This window comes from Corapipo altera, unplaced genomic scaffold (genome assembly GCF_003945725.1).
Source record: "Corapipo altera isolate COAL_440 unplaced genomic scaffold, ASM394572v1 0, whole genome shotgun sequence".
Classification (NCBI taxonomy): domain Eukaryota; kingdom Metazoa; phylum Chordata; class Aves; order Passeriformes; family Pipridae; genus Corapipo; species Corapipo altera.
The window spans coordinates 20,677,550-20,699,405 of record NW_020884872.1 but is presented as its reverse complement, the minus strand read 5'-3'; positions in this window follow the sequence as shown (position 1 = coordinate 20,699,405).

Sequence of the window (21,856 nt, the reverse complement as noted above, 5' to 3'; positions counted from 1 at the left end):
GGGGTTTTTTTCTTATTACAGGAAACCAAGGTGTGTAACTACTAAGCTGTGGTCCAGTAACAACATCTATTATTTTCAGAAATGTGTGTAAAAGTTCAAGTATTAAATGGAAAGAATTGAGAAACTCTAAGTGTTCTGAGATTTGAAAGAATTCAGTGAGTTATTCTCTGGCAATAGTACAGGAGCCTGTGAAGTTTTCAGGCTTTAAACAGGTTAATATTCAGTATGTATACAACCTGAATCCTGTCTAAAACACTTTATGTTTCACACACATTCTACCAGCCAGAATAACATAATCAGTTTAAAACAATCTTTAGTCACAGTTAGTAAAGAAAAGCAAGTCTCTTTCACTTACCAAAGCCAGTATGATTTTTCTTAGATATATTTTGCTTTTCCTAATGTTTTAATAGAAGCTGAAATTTTATTTTGTTTTTATATTCCTGAAAATACATGCATAGAAATTACTTGAATATGTCATTCTTTACCAGTAGAGAGTCAAGGTTTTGGGGGAAGATTTTAAATCTACTTTCAGATTTTGAGGGTTTCACTGGAAATTTCAGATGTTCATGATTTTCAGAACATATTAAAGGTGTTTCATCATCAGTTCACTCTCACAGAAAGAGAAGAAAAATGGAAAGTAAAAAGGAAGTGAAAACCACTGTAAATCAGACAGATTTCATTTGCAATAGAAGTTTTGGGCAAGGAACTGAGAAGCAGGAAAACAGGATTAGTTTCTCTGGTGGAATCAATTTATGTGATCTAAGCAGAGTGAAAAAGGACCAATCAAAGAAGAGGGTGAGAAAGCCAGTTGACAAGAAATCATAACCAGTGCTCAAAGATATGAGGAGTTAAGAAAAAGCTTTTCACAAGAGGATAGCAGCAACTGCCTAGTGAAGAGGTTCAAGGACATCTTCCAACCTTTCTCCCGACCTTCCTCCCGTGATAGTTCATTGCGTGGGCTGCAGCAGAAAAATAGAATGGTCCTTGAGTATAGATGTTATCACTTATTCTCCCTGGAGCAAACACAGTGTTTGACTTAAATTGTCACTATCATCTTAAACTCGTTTCTGGCTAAATGATGTAATGCACTGCACTTTGCTGAGAAGAATTGCAGAAGGCAAAAACTGACTGGAAGAAAGAAGTGGGGAGAGCAAAAGGATGAGAAGAATGAAAACAGGTATAGAAAGGAGAAAAATGTAGTTCTACTGCTTAGAGAAATGAAACTGGAAAAAGGCATTAAAGACAATAGATTTCTAAAATGTGCAGTGTACATCTCCATATCATGGACAAAGTCTTTTGTTTCTTACTTGTTTAGGACACGACAACTTTCTAGTGAAAAGTGTTCAAAAAATCATAAATTCTTATACAGTTTGCTGCCTCACAAAAACTTCCAGTGACTAATAACCATAAAGCTACCATAAAAACAGCAATAGTATCTTTGTCAACAGAAGGAAAGTAGATGTAAGAGAACGAGAAACCTAAGAAATGTTTCATTTAAGTACGTGGAGAGAAAAGTAATCTGCAAGAAAGGTATGGCAGGAAAGAAATAAAAGTTATTGCCATGGTGAGAAAGAAAGAGGTAAACACAGGTATGTGCCTGTCAATCTGGACTATTAATGATGGCTATAGAAAAGACTCCACGTTTTTGGCTGACCTCATGCCACTTTGGCATTTCCTTATCATATATCTCAAATATTTTCATTCTTTTCCTTTAATTCTTCAGCAACAGTTTCAGTAAATCTCTTTGGAGACAAACACTGAGGTTTATTAGTAATGGGCAGGAAGACTTTTCATCATATGGAAATTCTTTATATATAACCTATATAGTAGGTTATATATAATATATATATGTATATAAAATATAATATCTTCTGATTCCTCATTTTCCTCCATTATGTTTACTGAGTCTTTGTACCATGCAGTGTCCTTGTACTTCTTCATTATTAAAAACATTATTTAGATATGTTCATAAATAGTAGCAAATTCGTACTTTCTGACAGTATGTTATGTAAGTTCCATGTAAAGTCATCAGATAGGAAAAAAAAGATGGTTTCTTCTGTTCTGAAATGACCATATTCTGAGTATGCCAGGATAAATGTAGCATATTATTATTAGTTAAACAGAGAATAGAAATCTTAAATTTTAATTATTTTAACTGTAATGTTTTTAAGATACTCCAGCACTATTCAAAGAAGTGCAAATTCACATCTAATAACAATGGTCATATTCTTCTACAACTGATACTTTTTATTTTTTTAAGAGATGAACATATCAAGTCAGTTGTTCTTTTATTTATTTTTTTTTTTAGATTGACATCTTTAGGTTATATTCCAGTTATAACTTTGATTCCTAAGTTATTGCTCTGAATTGGAAAAGAAATCACTGCAAGAAAAGGTACCGCTAGATGTCTGGTATGAACTAATCTTTAATCTCGGATTTTCTGAGCAGGTCTGGGTCAGACAGTGCTGCACCTAGAAGGAGGCACCTCATATTTCATTGTGTAGAATTGGAAATTCTTGCTGTAGAAGTGGAAATCAGTTGTCCCAGTCTGGAGAAGTAAAGGTGTCACACGATAGGACACTACTTTTTTTCTAGGATTTTCTTTCAGAGCAGTGGGTTTCCTCTGTGTCTCCCTCACAGTCTGTGGCCTTAGAACTTAGTTTTCCCTGCCTTGGGTAAAAAGAGACACCCCATTGTGGGGTATGCATTTTCAAGCTTGTATCCTACAGGTACGTGGTCCAAACAAAATAAAAGCATCATCTTCCCCATGATGTGTCTCTGTTGCTCTTCTGTTTTCAACCTGAGGCAGCTGTGAAGCTGTCATTTCCTGTCACAATCCAACATAACATTAAAATAGGAGTGATGGGTGCTGTAAATGATACAGTTATGACAGCACAGAGTTCACTGTGCAGTCAAACCTGCCTGAAAATCTAGATGAGGGCTCTGACAACAAAGCTGCACTGAGCCTCAAGCCATCCCAGAAAGTTTTGGGGACTGTAACATGGCTCCACTTATCTATCACGGCCTCAGGGCTGTACTATAGCGCTTAACCCTGCTCAAAATCTCAACTATCCTACGTGCCATAAGCTGCTGCTGCCTCACTGGATTCCTGCCTCACCTGAGCACTTCTCTTGCTCCAGCCAGGCACATGACAGTCAGAGATAGTGGGAAATCTATGGCTCAGAAGCAGAAAATTTAAGTGACTCTCAAGCACACTCATATCAAAAGGAGACATCTGAGAACATGAACAGAACAATGAGTAAAACAGCACTGGGACACAAAAATATTTAATGCCTAGGTTTTTATGTTGTGATAGTATATGAGCTATGTTGGTATCTTTTTTTTCTTTTTCTAAGCTAGATGCTAGAAAGAGACAAAGCACAAAGAAACACCGCAGAAACAACAAAAAAAATTGGTCTGTAAGTCTAAAATACAGCCAGTTTTTAGTGTCTGTTTTCATGTGCTTTGTATTCATCAGCTTTCCTTGCCTTTACAGTGCCCTTCTGAAATAATTTCCAAAAGAATTTGTTCCTCTTGAAAGGTCAGACAGCTAGGTGGCCATCGGACAAGGAACACTTGCAGAATAAGCTCTCACATGAATACATCCAAATGTCTCGTACGTGTGCAGTCAGTTCTTTCTCACAAGCGAGGTCAAAGCAAAGCAAGATTCCATGAACAGGTAGAAAGATTTTACAGAAATATAATTTATATAAGATTCTTTATAATTATAATTTATATAATCCTCCCACCTATAATATTGCTTCCCACCTGGAGCACTGCATCCTGTTCTGGGATCCCTAGAGCAGGAAGGACATCGACCTGGTGGAGTGGGTCCAGAGGAGGGCCAACAAGACAGTTAGAGAGATGGAGCAGTTCTCTGAGGAGGAAAGGCTGAGAGAATTGGGATTGTACAGCCCAGAGAAGAGAAAGTTCTGGGGAGACCTTATAGCAGCCTTCCAGTACCTAAAGGAGGCCTACAAAGAGCTGGAGAGGGACTTTTTACAAGGGTATGTAATGGCAGGACAAGAACTAAGGTTTAGATTAGATATTAGAAATTCTTTACTGTAAGGGTGGTGAGGCATTGGAATAGGTTGCTCAGAAAAGTTGTGGGTGCCCCATCCCTGGCAGTGTTCAAGTCCAGCCTGGATGAGGTTTTGATAAACCTGGTCTAGTTGAAGGTGCCACTGCCCACATCAGGGACGTTGGAACTATATGATTCTATGATTCTATGATAACTATATATAAATACTGCCATTAAAATAGAAACCAGAAACGAGATAATTTTTTTTTAATAGCGACTGCCAAATCTGATAGTAAATTTGCAAAATGTTAGAAAGAGGGACAGGGGACTACACATCCCATGACTGATTTCACACAACAGTAGCAGAGATGAACATTAGAGGGGACAGAGCTAGCAACAAACTGATCTGCAGGAGCAGGAGAAATGGTGATTACCAAGTGGAGCTACCAAGTTATAAAGTAAGAACAAGTTAGCCAGCTTCGAGTGCAAAGCTGGAACTCTCAAGAGAAAACTTTTGATGAAAGAGAGCACTGAAGAGAAAGATGTCAGTGAGGCATAAAGGTTTATACCTGAGCATATGAGCTGTTCATGTACACTTCTATTATGCAGTTTTATGTCTTGATCAAAAGAGTCACCAAAAGAATGGAACAAGAATTCAGAAATACATCTATCCATTTAAAACGTAGCAACAACAATAATAAAATTTCCACTGTCTCTTCGAAACACATGCTTAGGGATTTCTCTTGTACCAATCCAATAAACTAGTCTAGAAAAACAAAGCAGTAAGCTTATCACAGGAAGATTGTTATTAGCTTTGAAGCAAGGAGAACTAAAGCTGATAGCAAACTATTATGCTTTCTTAGGAGGATGTATAATAAGGAGAAAGACATGAAAAGCACATGAAAAAAATGTGGATTTTTTCCCTGCTTCTGGGAAAATTTTTCCTACTTCACAATATAAAACTCATTCAAGGAGAGAATACTGCTTCCAATATGCTTTATTTGAGCATGTTCTCATTTCATGGTAAATGAATAATGCAAAATATAAACAGGAGTATTCCCATTGCTTGTTGAAGCTGATTACTATTTTTTTTACCTTTTGCAGACATCAAGACCGTTAGTCTGCACAACTGTACCTGCTCTCAAAACTTGTTGGAGGACAGTCCCATACCCATCACACTGAGTTCTGTGTAAATTGAACCATTTCTAGCACCATCAAAAAAAAACAATTTTATGCTTTTTACATTTCCACTTCTGCTGAAAAACTGTAATTCCTGACTTAAAGCCAAATCTGAACTTTTTTTTAACAGCTGGATACCCTTGTGACTAACCACGTAGGAGTGATATTATGGTATTCAGTGCCAAACTCCTACGACATGCAAATAGATGTGGTTTTTATTTCCTTCAGTTTCTGTTAAACTGATGTGCATTCCACTCTCCTGACTGAGGCCTTTTAATTGGTAATTTCTTTAACAGCAATGAAAAATCAATTCAAATTAAGGTAGGAGTGTGAGATCAAACTTTCTCATCAAATATTGCAAGTAGTAAGTCATTAAAAAGTTAATAACCCTAAATGGCATGGTATTTTGGTGATCACCACTGTGGCATTAAATTTAAAAATGCAATTGCATAATCTATGTTCGTATGTTAAGCTTTCATGTTATGTCTCCTGCTCAGCCTAACCTTGAAACCACCTGAGATGGCTCCAATACCACCTGCCTGACTGCCCGCCTGCCTACTTCTCTTCCTGGGCATTGAGTAGACCTCACTCTTGGGGTAGGCTTAGTCCATTCTCCATAAAATCCTCAGATCTCCTTTACATCCAGACCTCAGGTAGCATAGATACAGGACATGAAGTTACGTAAGCTAAATGTCTTTTTTTCCTGCTACTTCATGACCACTTCAACTACGCTACAACAGAGACGGTGAGGAGAGAAATGGATAGCAAGAAGCAACATCAAATTAATTACAGTGTTGAATAAAAATTTTAAAAGAATCCCCACAGAAATTAAAAGGAATGAATTCCACAGATTTTAATTAACCATTCTGTGATATCCAAATAAATGTAGTGCTTACTGGAACATAGGTCAGAAAAGGTCTTCAAGGGCAGCTATCAAGTGTAAACATGTAGTGCCTCCTAAATAATACACACAAAGGTCCTAGAGAAAAGCGAGCCTCTTATTTTTCTGGGAAAAAGTTCCCTGTGCCCTTTTGACGTGGGAGAATTGGCACTAGGAGAATTTAGCCAAGGTGAAAAAGACAAGCCATAGAGCACAGAGAGTTTCAACACTGTGATGCCTCTGTTACAAGGTCCTGTGTGGCCTGCACCTGGAGATTTCTCTGAAACAAACCAAACTATGTTTATGTAAACTACTTTTCCATGTAGTAAAAAAAAAGAATCTTCAGGTTTGGAACTGAAAGAGAGATTTCTGGAGAAACAATTAGCATACAGTTGTGTTCAGTAAAGAAAGACTTCTCTGCTTATCAAAGGTATGAGTATGACCAAAAAGAGCAAGTTTAGCTGTTGTGGTGAGTTGACCATGGCTGGATGCCTGGTGCTGACCGAAGCTGCTCTTTCACTTCCCTTCTCAGCTGGACAGGGGAGAGAAAATAAAACAAAAGGTTCATAAGTCATGATAAGGACAAGCAGAGATCACTCACCAGTTACTGTCATGGGCAAAACAGACTCAACTTGGGGAAATTAGGTTAATTTATTACAGTCAAATAAGGGTAGGATAATGAGAAATAGAACCATTCCAACCTTCCAACCACCCCTCCCTTCTTCCCAGATTTAACCTTATTCCCAAGTTCTCTACTTCCTCCCTCACATTGGCACAGAGGGACAGAGAATGGAGACTTGAGCAAGTTTTGAGCTGGCTTCGCACCAAGTCTCCAAGACTCAATGAAAGAGCCTACTCCCCAGAGAGGGAAGGAAAAAAAATGAACAGCCAAAACTATAGCAAAAATATATATTTTACATGTAAAACAGATATATGCAGTGAGAATGCTATTTACAAATAACCCCAGAAACCCCCAAACAGCTCCCAAAAAGGAAAGAGGGGAAGGGAGAAGGGAAAAAAAGACAAAAAAAGGGACAAAAAGGGACAGAAACAAAACAGGTATGCACAATCAAAAAACCTGGTAACCAGCAAAATAAGAACTAGCAAAATCTCACCACTTCCCTTGAGAAAGGCAGGACAGCCAGACCACGGCCCAGCACTCTCCCCTCCCACATGGCAGACACAGTAGTTGCTACAGGTCTCAGCTTCAGATAAGCAAGACCAACATAGGAATCTACTGGTCTCAAACCTCATTGGAAAAGAAGAGAGCGAGTTCTCTCCGGTCAGCTTTATTCATACCTCAGTTTACGCAAAGGAATAGCACGGAATACTTCCTTGGTCATTTCCCTAGTTCCTTCCTGGTTACAATCTTGTCTCCAGGAAGGCCTAGACTAAAACTATCACAAGGCTGTGGTCAGTTCTCCATGGGCTGCAGGTGGATGTCTGTTCCACTGTGGACCTCCGTGGGCTGTAATGTGACAGTCTGTCTCACCGTGGTCTTCATCACGGGCTTCATCTCCTCTCTCACCTCGCCTTGTCTCGACTCCCCTCCCCTCCTCTCCTCTTCCAGACCTGATAGACACACAATATACTTCAAAGCCAAATATTTCTGATAACTCTCTGTGTGTGGTATTGACGTCTAAAATGGAAGAAAAAATTCTCCCAACAATATTAGTATAGATAAGGTAGAGAGCAGTTCCTTAATGAAAGCTTTCAGGTGCACAGAGTACATAGGTGCACGCCTGTGTGTCCAGAGCTTTTACAGTTTTACAGACTAATCCATCTAATACAAGAACTACCTGCCCCCAGGACCTCCCCAGATCTGCCCCCAGGCTCGCCTCCCCGGAATTGAGCCGGAGGTCTCAAGATCCCTTTCTTCCTCATATTCCTCCTCCTCACAGCATGCACTGTCTTTGGAGGTCCTCCAAGGCTCCTGGGCCTTCAAGGCTGCTTTGGTTATAAGGAAGAATTTAGAAAATTTCATATGAAGCATGAGAATAGGGTTTGGTAGCTGTCAACTGCGGTTCTAAAGTGTTAGAAAATATATGATCATACTAAAAATCCGTATTTGCCACAAATCTTAAGAATTCTAAGGTATCAGTATAACTCCATATTATGAGTTTTCACCTGCATTTATAATGTTAGAAGTCATCAACATTTTAAAAATAATGGGTTTTTTTGTCCTAAAAGTACTACAGATGAATGGAATGAGACGTACCTTTTTTTTTGTAAAACATTTAAAGGTTTTGTTTTCAGAAATGCAGACTTGTTATTAATCTCTATTGTTACCAAGAATGATTTGTACATGATTAAAATTACTGATATGCTATTCTATATTTTTGCAGGGAAGAAAATGAGGATTTTCATAGAATTTTGGTGGGGACAGGATTTCTCTAAGAATCTTGTAAAAGGCAACACTCAAGCATGTGAATTTGGTGGGACAAAGGCTGAGTTCATTGGTAGATCTGAATGAAAATTATTAATGAAAGTATAGCTTTCTGGATAATTTGGAAGCTTTCAGGGACATATTTGCCACTGTGCATGAATTTAAAATCTCTAAGACCAGATTTATTCTGTTGAGGAATTAACAGAATTGTAATGTGAAGGAAGATAATATTATTCATAACTTTTTCAAAATTACTGTATCTATTTGGAGTCACTTAGAATTTTGTGTACTAGAATAAGCTCCTTGGAGAGAGATTAGTAAATGTCATGCAAGAGAAATATTCAAGGCATGTATGGGCTCCAGATCAAGTGATTCTACTGATTATCACCCGGATGCAGAAAAAAAGCATTGGAATTATGTACTAATTGCAAGATATTCAAGGAACTGGAAAGTTAAGATTAGTTTGCTATAGAAGCATTTCACTAACGAGTCATATGGTTTGAACTCTGCATCTTTGACTTTCTATAATCTGTATGAACTTGCACTAGCTGAAGATTGGATTCATCAGATTTGATTTCCTGTGCATTCTGGGTCTTGGTTTTAATTTAATTGCTCAAGCATAGTGTTACAATAAAATAGCTGATTTATAGTAAACCCATTACTTCTAGACTGTGTAGTTTAAATTTTATTTCCTCTAAATAGAGGAAACCTTCTCATATAATGAATTCTCGTTTACCTCCGATAACAACTAAAATCCATTAACTTCATTGAAACTAGTCATGTGTAGAACATTAAGCATGTGTATAAGATTTTTGAAGAACGGATCTAATTTTATTCTTATTAAACTATAGGAATGTATTTTTTAGAAAAGAGGAAATTGGGATAAGTTTTTAAAACATACTTAATTGTTGTTTTTTATCCTAGTAAGAAGAAGCAAACAAGACCAAGGAGTGGTATGAACTTTCCTCTCAAGATTTTTTAACTATTTATTTAGATATAGGACATAAAAGCAGTAATAAATGATAAAATGTTTTCTATTATTTAATATGTTATATCAATGAGAGGCTTTTAAAAATATTTCAGGAATTAGATTGATCAAAGAGGTTCTGCTATACATATACACTTTGCAGTACAGAAACTTCCACCTTGTTTGGAGTGTGTATTTTCTTGCTTTTTGATACTGGAATAGTAAATTGCATTTTGCAATTGCCTGGCAGCTTTAAAATGTAAAAATAATAAAAAAGAATAATAAGAATATTTTTCTTTAGGGTTTTTATGTTGGTTTTTTTCATACCACAGAATCCAGACCTAACTCCAGATCACAAACCCTGAAGTGGTACAGGCATGCTCATAAACAAAGGTTTTGGCTGAGTTGATGCAGTGTGAAAACAAGCATTTTGCTATTGAACATATTGGAGCTGTGCTTGGGAGATTTTATTTTCCATATTATTTCCCTTATTTGCTTTCCCTATCTCCAAAAACCTAGTAGGGTGTACATAGACCAGTTTGTTTAATAGCATTCATTAAATGTTGTTGAGATTTTAAGCAATATTGCACATGAATAGGCTGTTGCACATGAAACTATTCAAACTGTGGCAGCCAAGAAATGCTCTCTGTGGAGTCGTAAACTAGGTGGTGAAGGGAAGATACGAGAGTCAGCTAACTTAGAAAAAGCCTTGGCTGACAAGAAGCAAAAAAGTTTTTAGGAGAGAGGCATCGGTTTAAAATAATAGAAAAAAAATACAATTTTCAAGATGATAGGAGAATCAACAAATAATTACTAAAGCCTTCAAGTGTATCAACACTGCACAAGCCAACAGCTTATGCTCGAACAGAGTACTTGGAAAGAAAGAGACGAGGTTGAAAACTGGATGTTCCTGATGAAGAATCAGGCTACCTCCTGCTCTCTTCCCTCCTGCAGAGCAACTGGGAAGCACCTTCATTGCCTTGGCATACATATCGTAGTGATTGCTTCAGCAGGGCAACTCTACACTGTCCGATTTAAAGTGATCGGGGCTCATGCTTCAAAAGCTTACCTAAAATAAGAGTTGATGTTGCAGATAAAGGTCCTTCTTACACTCATAGGAAACTGCAGAGATGCACTAAATTCCCTACTTATATTGATTGAACACTCTTACCTATCCTGATGCTGGAAGAAAAAAAATATTTTTGAGTCAGTAATGTTGCATAGAAACAAACTAAAAGATTCATTGGATGGAAAAAAGATAGAAGCATGTGTAGCATAATGCACTTAGATATCCTACTCATAAGGCAGTTATACATTTCAATTCCAAAATATTTTAACTGTCTTGGGCGACAGGATTAGGACTCAGGACTATCCTACATGAATTGCATTACCACTGCACTCTGAAGTCTGTTATGCTATGCAAGAACAAAGGATCTGCACTATTTTAACGTTTAGTGTACTGACAAAGTGCTGTCTTGCTCTCAGTAAGCAAGATGACTTGCATTCCAGAGGTCCCTCCAAGTGTCTTAGCCAGAAGTTCTCTTGAAACAACATAAAGTAAACCATAGAATCCATCTAAACTAGATGTGAATTCTCAGATGTATTGCTGAGCTGTAGCAGGATTGTTGGTGTGGGAAAGAATAGTCTGTGACTTAATCCAGATATGTTTCCAATGTTCTGGGTGTGAATATTGCATAGCAAAGTCTTTTAAGCTGTCTGGGAAATTACAAAATTTTTAAATATTTTCTTCTGACACTTCACCCAGCAAAACTGTTTTACCAGTGGATCAACAGTCCAAAGCTTTTCTCAAACTTCAAAGATTCAGACAGAAGTTGGAAGAAGTATTTTTACTGTACAATGATAATGAAAGAAAATGTATTCCAGAAGACAGCTTTAAACTACAGAAATACCATGTTTGCTGCAGTAAAAATATATAATAGCCTGGGAAGGAGAGAAGGGAGGAATATTTCAAGTTACTGATTTGTGCATTACACAAAAGTATGAATATATTTTAATTCTGTGTAATATACCTGTAAAATGCACTGTATTTTACAGTTCAAATTTAATATTAAGTGGAGGGAGTTAAAATGTCGTTTTATCTGAAGCAATTTCAGATTTTGTATGAAAATCCAGCCTGAAGGTCAGATAATGCTAAATGATGATCAGTCTCTTCCCCTGCAGCCTTAGTACAGAAAGGTAGCCAGCTTTGATCTTCCAATTATTTACTTGAACTGACAAGGTTTTTTAGCTCCTTGAAGACAGACCAGATTTCGGTTACATTCATGTCAGGGGCCGAGGCTGAGCCTTAACTCCAGATGGGGATTGAATTCCCAACCTTCCAATGCAAGGATAAGTTTGACTGCAGGTCATTTCCTCAAACACATGCCATGTACAAAGTTGCATGCACCAGGCTAAATTTATCTACTCATCTAGTTCAACTATGCTCTAAAGTCAACCTCATAGGAACTGTATATCTACTTGGAACTGTTTTCATTTTTACGGCCCACTTTCTTCCTCAGCAGGTACATTGACTGCTATATTTTTAAGAAGCCATTCAAAAAGTTTTAAATTTTATTTGGCAGCGCCCATCATCATTTGCTCTTCATAAGAAAATCATAATCCATTTGTGTGTAATCACTTAAAAAAGAATCCTCTGTTTAATAGAATCAAGTTGGAAGGGATGTGTAAGGATCATTGAGCCCAACTCCATGCTTATATAATAACACAATTTAAATACAAATTCAACGATAATTTTCAGAGCTGGTAAAATTTATCCTCATGATGCTCATGTTAAATCAGATTCACAAGAAATAGTTACAGAAAAGCACTATTTCTTGCTTTATCCATTGCTCCACTTAGGTATTAACTGCATTTCTATTCTCCTCCTTAACTAAAAATTGACCCTTTTTAGTCTCCTTCCTCAAATTCATGCTTCATAGAAAGCTCTCCATGAAGTCCTACTGTGTTGTTAAACAATGTCAGTGTCAGTGAATGAAATCTCACATTTACTGGAATCCAGAAGAGGAAAGTTTGGCCCACCAGGGCATTGCAAGAAGATCAGCAGGAGTTCACCCTGACTTGGGAAGGGATACGGTATTGAGTCCATCAGTGATGTGCATAGTTGAAATGTGTAATGCACTGCCACAGTCAGCAGTGGTTTGAACTTTCAGTTCTGTTCAAGAACAGAGAGAATTAAGTTTGGGAGAAAAATAGAGTGGATATATTTTTAAATAATCATGATTTAAGTTGATAAATTTAGCTGTAAGTTTGTATTTCATGGAGCTACTTATACAAAGTGTTTATCACTTACTCATTATTTTTTTGCTATAAAATACTCTTGAAGAGCATTATTTTGCATGTTTATAAACTATGAGCTAGCCTCTGCTATCTAGTTAGTTGTTCAATTCATGTAATGTAAATTAAGGTTTTACATGATGACAAGACACGATATGGTCTTAACTTTCTCATAAACAAGTTACATTTATAAGGAAGAATAAAAAGGATAAATTCTTTGATCACTAAGAGGATTTCTTATGCTCAGAAACAGCATTAAGTTACAGAGCAAATTCTTACTTTCATGTGGGAGATGTGAATACGAATAAAAAATTGTACTGATCTTTTTTATTAAAAGGAACTATTCATCCAAGTACTGTGTTGCAGTGTCTGAGGGCTGCAAAGAGTAACATTCTTCCCTGTTCAACTGTAAGTCATAAGCAATGAGAAAAACCTCCAAAGATACACAAAAGATGTTGGTCAGACTGAGTAGGATCATTATACCAACTCGTTCTTGGTTTGACTGGCAAAACAGAATACCAGCCAAGTCCCACAGATGCCAAGAACTGAGAAAGAAGGCTTTTGATGCACAGTCTACTCTTATGATTTTAATTTGTATTTATTTAGGAAATGTATTACAGTCAGCTATGTAGAACACTTTCACAATACTGTATTTCATTAGAGCTATGTTCTGAAGCTGATGCAATCTGGGCATGAGCTAAAAAGACCATGAAAAAAATAATTCAATCAGTAGAGCAAAAGGCAAGATGTGCTTATTCAGTGATTTCTTAAAAGGACAAACAAACCATATTTTGGTTGGAAGTAGTGTGCAAATTTCACTTCTTATTAAAAGAATTTTTTTGGTCTTTTTAATCTTTAAAAAACAGTAGAATTAAATACTCTTATATCCATGTGGAAAAATGCAAATTCGTATTTAGAGCAGATGATTCTCAGCGTGTTGCAGGAAATATTTTGCACATTTTCACACAGAATAGATATGTGAAAGCTTTAATATCAAAATAGGTGAGCAATTTTCAAACTGCTTAAGTGTAGCTTTTGGCCAACAAAGGGAAGACAGCACGATTTTTTCTGTACATACTGTGGAAATGACACAATGCACTCACTAGCATACGATGTAAAACCTACTCTGATTTAAGATCAGACACCAAATGGCAGCTATTTATAACTGTATCACTAGTTACCATTCTGCATCATTCTGCATCATACCACACTACTCTGGGATATCCTAGAGTGTTTTGAGACATTAACTAATTCATCACAGAAAGGCAGAACTCTGCACTTCAGAGTTTCACACAAAAATAAATCATATCTGATAAACATATCTACAGAAATATTTGTCAATGTGTTGTTTCTCCCTAAAAGGATAGTGATGATGGAACTCATGTAAGCATCTGAGCTAGTCCCTTCAGGACTTCTTCTCAACTGATGGAGAAAAACAATTCACCTAAGACGAGCTCCTCTAAAATAAAAAAAATAAGAATAAATAAATCATCATCATCGTGGTTGGGCTTCGCAAACAAAGATTTGGGGAGGGCTCTACCCACGTTTGTTACAAGCGCGTTGGTGGCTAAAACGGCCAATACGAGATAGTCCAGTTGCAAAAGGTACAGCAGAAAGACTCCTTAGGTGATACATTCTGCAAGGCACGATTCTTTCTGCATTGTCTTTTCTCCTCAAGAGTGATCCTGTGTGTTTTCTCAAAAGCATCAGCAGCGTTGAAGATAGTGTGTCACCAGACTTCCCAATTGGAGGCCGGAGTAGACCAGTTATGATGATCAATATGGTCAAGGTTGAGATGTTGTTTCAGGGAGTCTTTGTATCTTCTCTTTGGGGCTCCTCTCTTGCAGTAGCCAATAAATAACCTTCAGAAAAACATTGAGTCAGATAAGTTCTCTCCTGAGAGCTTTCTTCAGCTGAAGGTTTCTTTGATGACTGATTCAAATTTAGAGCCAGGTTTAGGTAAGATAAATACTATGTTATGTGGCAAAACCCATCAGATGCAAGCTCATTGATCAAGAATTATGGTTGTAAGGTAAACCTATTCTTCTGCAAAAATTTTCTGAAAAGAGTCAAACAAGCTTTTCATGAAATCAGAGTTGATCCCAAAGATATAAATCATTTGGGTATTTAGTTGCTATGATGAACTGACCTTTATAACACCATTCCACTCTCTGTTTCTGATAGTCTAAAGCAACTTTTTCTTCGAAGCCAATCTTTATTGCGATTGTTCTCAGTCTGGGACATTTTTGGATAGTTTTCTATTGTTCCAGTCCTCTGAATCACTCACTGGTCTTGCTAGAAGCAGCTCTGTGAACAGAGAGCCTGAAGCTCTTATAGGAGACAACAAACTTTTATTTGTTGTTTCAGTCACAAGTAAGAAAAGCACATACAGAGGCATTTCTATTACACTTTGATGGTTCAGTAATTATGTCTTCCTGCTGGTCATGTTATCAGAAAGATAAACAGCTATAGCAGAAATATTTCTGGGTGATCTCAACTAAAATGAGTAATGAGTTATTTGTATTGCCCATGAGAGTGTCACCCCTCTTCCTAAAAAGATACATTATGTAATGGTTGCTTTGCAGTACAGGCTATACAAAACCATAAGGGACCTTTCTTTCTTCTTGGGAGGCTGTTAGTGGTTATGGTTACCTCATTAGATTTCACAGGTAGGGGCGTATTAAAATGTGTAGGTAGCAGCAGATCTAATTCTACAGGAGAATATGAAGACCACAGCTTTGGTCAGAGTTCAAGTTCACTTAAAAAACAGTCCCTGAACAAGAATATAAGTCATAGGCCACTCAGGACAGATTTCTTAAGGGAAGTGGTTTACCATAATAACTTGATAGCAGTGTCACATCAGAAATATTTAGAAAATGTAATATTAACCAAGAATGTCATTTGAGATTTCAAAAAATGTTTTGTCTGAGGGTGATTCAAACATCACAGTTAAAACAACAAAAGGGAAAGAAAAAACATAGCAAGACTCCTATTCCATATGACAATACTTAGGGAGTTTTCCCATTGGATCTAGCATCAAATGAGATGAGGAATAAATGTCCTATTTTTCCTAAACTTGATCCAAATTGCATCAAAATCAGAGACAGCATTGCTGTTATTTTCATGGGTGTGACTCTTGAGGATTAGGGATCAGGACCCATAGATCAGTGCTTGTGTTTGGGAAAAGCTCCCCTCTCCATTGCCTGTGTACCAGCCCCTGAAGAATAAAAGGAAGAGAAAAAATGTAAAGAGCTGGCTGTCATGGCATGCTACAAGGATTGATAGTGATTTGGTATTTTTCCTAGTGGCAGATAGTGTATCTCAAATCCTGGAAGAATTAAACTACTCTTCTCTTTATTTGTTTTTCCTGATAAACCTTCTAACATTGACTATATGGTCCCATCAAATGATAATAAGTGTAGCTCTCTAGAGTAATTGGGACCCTGTACGCATTATATAACTTATAGTATTTACATTGGGCATTTTTCCATGACTTCAGAACTTATACAGAATTATTAATATTAAACAGATAAGTAAGGGAAAGTAATGTAACTTGAGAGAAAAAAATATCCCCATTAAGTTTTAATTCTCATGTCAGTGGCCTATATCTAGGGCACAGAGTCTTGTACCATACAGTTCTAAAGGTACAGCCCAGGGGACAGACTAAGCTGCTCAGGGCTTGCACCAGTCACAGGTTGAAACCTTCCAAGAACAAACGGCACTGCCTCTCAGTGTGACCTGCTCTACTGTCTCATTCCTCATGAGAACACACAGCATGTGTTCATGCACAGAATGAACCTGTTGCAACTTGTACATGTTTTCTCTCATCCTCCCACCCTACCCTGTTGTGAGGAGCCCGGGTCCATCAATGACCTCTTGCAGATGTGGGGATGCTCTTAGGTACCCCTGAAGACATCCCTTCTCTTGGGAGGACGCAGCTAAGTTCCCCCACTGCCTTGGGGACCTTCCTCTGGACCACATAATTTCTGTTGATTAAAAATGTTCCCTTAAGGATAATGAATCTCTCATGTCATTAGGATTTAGGAAATAATTTAGAAAAATCCTTTCATAAATTGTCTAAAATTCTGTGAATGCAGTTTCATTCACTTAGGTCACTCAAAATTAAGATGTAGCTATACACAGAATATTTAAATTCCAACTAAAATACACAAAATTTTTAAGTTATAATTTCAATTTATAAACAACTATAAAATTTAAAACTGCATACATCCCAATCCAAGCACAAAACTGCACGAGAAAATGGCTGCTACTGCAAATTACACACATAGACCTACACTGTACATACCCTCAAAAGATTTTAAGTTCCTACATTATTTCATTGGTACTTCTCACAGCTAACTCTACCCTGAAGCTCTCCCATTCAATTATGAATCTTCTGAGAATTTTTGCCACTCTGTTGTAAATAGCTGCTAATTGAGCTAACTGTGAAAATGCTGACATAACATCAACACTTGCGGGAAACAGTTAAAATGAGAAAGACTCTGGATATGAAATCAGTGTCACTTGAGTATATGAATTCATTCCCTGTGGAGCTGGATGGTAGCACATAATTGTGGAATATAAGGACCCAGAATAGAAATCTCACTTGAGAGAAAAGGAAAATCCAAATAACAATAGAAATAGTTAAATAAAGGGAATAGTGACTATTATTAGTAAAAAAAATCCCTTTCAACTATTAGTGCTAGGAGGAAAAAATAGCAAAAAATGCCTTTGTTGCTGTTAAAATTCATCTCTTGGTTCTGCTGTGCCTGTCTTTGTTAGCTATGCAGAGGGTGAACTTCAGTCCACAGTATCACATATATTTACCCCATAAAGTCCACACTACTTGGACTTGAGTGTGAGCCAGTACCATTTTTTCCAGATTCCTTGCCTGAGAAATGTGGGAAATCAAGAAGACTAGGTTTAAGCAAGGAGCTATAAAGTTGTGGGAAAACATGACCATGAATTGCTTTTGCAGTTCAAAGATGAAAGACAAGATGGGAGAATCTATGCTAACCTTCTCTTTTAACTGGTGATAAACATGGAAGACTGTCTCCATGCAGAAACAAAGGTCTCAAGTGGTCTTTTAAATTACTCTCCCAGAGACAGAAAATTCTGTACTTTAGCCAAGTTTCCCCTTCAACATCTCCAAGAAGTGACTAGTGAGATCAGATGGATCAGTTTCTGATAATCAACTTCAGAAATTTAGCTAGATCTAGAAATTTTGTGCAACAAGCATTCAAGTACAAGAATAATACCTTGAATCTAATCAATACAAGACAAGCTGTGAAAAAGAGAATCAGTGAGAGGAATATAAACCCCTTTCTCTATTCTAGACTAACTATAATAGCAATATTTTCAGAAAGTTTTACTATTAGCAGTAAATTAAATTCTATAATTAAAAGTATCTAGATAATAACAAACACTTGGTTCTAATGTTCAAAGCACTTGAAATACATTAAACTACATTTGCAATTTAGATGGGCAAATTAGAAGATGCAATAAAAATTAGAACAATATGATATTGTGGTCACTATATATAATGCTATACTATTTTGCACACTCTTCTCTTAAGTGGCATCCCACTTACCATCTTTATTTACAATACAGTGTCTTATTACTTTCTGCTCCTATCTCAAACCCTTGAGATGAAGCACTTGGCATATGTCATTCAGTTTCACCTTACTTGAAGGTAGTTTTTCTTTCCTGAAAAGATATAGTGTAATTCACCATCACATTTTAAAGAACTATTTTTTATACAATTTAAATTAAATTTCTTATCACTGGATAATTGTCAGAAAAAAACCAGTAGTCTTTTCTCTGTTTTCCAAATGCTCACAGGACTCTCCTAGATTTGCGATAGGCTCATTCATGTAATACCTAAAATGGCTGTCATTGAGGTTGTTTCTATTCAAAGTGATGGTGCCCTTGGAGCTGCCATAGTTAAGGTCTCTTTTCTGGAAAAAAAAAAAAAATCTGTTTAAATTCTTCTTAGGACTCACTGCATATAAACAGACACCCCAAAAAGTACATACAATAAATTATCAAACTGCTCTATCAATTATATGACCCACTCCAGGAAAGTCAAAGGATGATTTCTTGGTGGCATAAATCAGCCCAGTATTTCAACCATGATGCCTCTATTTCTTCACAACACTGTGAATTTTCTAATGACATATTTATTACACACTTGAATATGAAATTTTAGTATTTGAAAGGAACAAGGCTCATGTTTTCATTAAAACACATCTTTTTCAAATTGCATGTAATGAACAAGTTATACAAGTTATTAATATTTTCTGAGTCTGAAAAAAATAATTTTTCAACATTTTCCCTCTGATTATATTTGTTTCTTCATCAGGAATGTTTTGGGGAAAAAAAAGATTTAGTAACATCTGTGTGAATATGAATTTAGATACACTTTTCACAGATAGTGCCTTAGAATAAGTAAAAGAAAGTCAAAAAGGCTTTTGAGATATTGTCTGCCCTGTTCCTCTTCTCCAGGTTAGGCTAACCTGAATGCATACCACTCCTCCTATGGCAATCACACTGCTGATAATCTAGGAGTCAATTTATGATGCCAGAATTTACAGTCAGTCCTAACACTGACTGTGTCACTAACACTGTCACAGAACAGATTTTGAGGCCGTCCTCTCTTAAGACACTCCAGATCACCAAGCTTCAACAATAAGCCTCAGGACTGACAGTGAAGAGTTCTCAAATAACTCGTGGGTTGAAACATATTTGCAAAGAAACATTTTGGTCAATGCATGTGTAAATATGTAAGTCTGTTCTCAGCAAATGCATTGCTGTTATAAGGGTGGCAAGATTTATGCCTTTTCTTTTTCCAAAAAAATATAGAAATCTCAGATCCCATTTTTGTGACAAGGAATTTGGCTATTGCATCAAATCCTGTTTTGTCAGATCTATTCTTAATGAAACTGTATGATTTATCAATTTGGTGTTCATAAAGAATCTGAGAGTTTGATTTCTTCAAGAAGCCTTGATGAAAAAAGTTAAGATAAAGAAATGACATACACAAATGGACAAACACAAGTCACTACTTATAAAGACAAATAAGAGAGAGAGAAAAAAAATCTTCCTCCTATATGTTAAATCAACACTGTGATAAAACACACAAATATCACAATATTCACGTGGTTAATAGTATTATCAAGTATTGGAAGATATTAAACACGCCTATACCAATGACCTTAAAAATCAACAGTTGCTTCCAAATGTGCTATGAAATTGTCACTATATATCATGTCAAAATCCATTTTTTAAAAAAAAAGTCTTTTTTTTAAAAAGAAAAAAAAAGTTAACTAAAGTGTTTAAGGAAAAAAGAACCAGTGGCTATCAGAAGGTCATTGAATATCACACGTTCCATGACAACGTTAGGTTAAATTATGGCACATACTCCTCTTGTAAGCTTTGGGCTTTAGTTGAAGCTTGTTAAATTGGAGTGATTTTAATAGGAGTTATAATCCTCAGATTCATACACAAAAATAATGATGGCAAGTGTGTCAACTTGTGTTACTTAAATGCTGTAAACAATGTTTGTTTAGGTTCAAAACTAATTTCCTACTGCAGGAAAAACATAATAGAAATTGAAGTTACACTGTTCATAAAATTCTTTTCTAAAGCATAATGGGATGAGGCTGTTTTCATGAAATATTTAATATTTAATAATATATGAAAAGAAAATAATGACAATTTACCCTAAAATAAAACCTCCTACATAGCAATTGAAATCTGCAAGTGCATTTTTACTTGATAATTACTATACAGAAATGACATTAAATAATTTTAACAAAATATTATTTTAAGAAGTTTAGAAAGTTTCAATTCAAATAAATCTCTGAAAAATATGCAATTTTATAGTAAGATTAGAAATAATGGACACAAAAATATAATTTGCTTGGCAATCTTAAGTACAGTCTTTCTCATACATTTATAACAGTCCTACCCCAAAAAAATAAAGTCATTCTTCAAAGATGTTAACTGTAGTGCTTCTAAGGAAAACCCAATTGATACAACCTCCTTAATTGTCCAAAACTCATTGATCAGGTCTTTATTGGAGGTTGTTATATAAAGCGAGCAGATATTAAATGAGAACTAAATTTATGCACCAATTTATAGGTGGTTAGAGTGGAGGAAAGTTACCAGCAAAGTTGCGTATGCATCTGTCCTGGGATACCTGCTACTCTGTTCTGAAGAAACTTGAAGCATAAGTGTGTCAGAAAGTTGTATTTCCCAGAAAAATATTGTTTATAACCATAAGGAATATGTAAGCACAAAGCGGTAACAATATATACCTTCTCTGACCACTAAGACTCAACATAACACATCTTTTTTATATTTTGACTGGATTAGCTTTAAACTGCCATTGTTATTCACATTTGTCTTGGAACTCATGGAAAATAAACTCATGGAAAATAAACCACCAAGTTCACACAGCACAGAGCTGAAGAAAAAAATCCGTAGAGATTTCCTATAAGTGTCGCAGTTTCTGAGCTGCTGAGGGACTGGGCATTGATGATAAAAACTCCCTCTGCTAACACATTGAAATCGCATTCAAACTTCTTTTATTGTGGTCTTCTGCGTCATTTTATTTGTCTTTTTTTTTCAATATCTCACTTAATTTTTCAGTGACCTATTATTCCCATACTTCTCACTGAATATTCCTGTCTGTTCTACAGAGGTTCAAACCTTTTTTTTTTATTATTATTTTCAGTATTTATTTGCCTGAAAAATAACCCAAACCCCATATTAAGAAGTACATGTATTGTAGAAACACATGTCAAAAAGCTCTAATTGCTTAGAACTGCTTCCTCAATTTCCTGACAACACTGAACCCCTGACAGTGTGTAGGTGCAAAATGAGAATAGCAGAGCTAATAAAAAGAGCAATTATAATTGTTGTAACTGGTCACTATTAAGGTCATAGTATGAAGAACATCAGCAGTGGACAGCAATTTATAGATTTGTCTGCAATCTTCATTTCTCTGTTTTTACTTAAGCTTTATGAGAAAATACAATACAAATAAGGTTTAAAATAGCACACTGGTGATCCACTTGGGTCTGGAAAAGCAATAAGAGCTAGCAACATATTAATCTCACAGAAGGA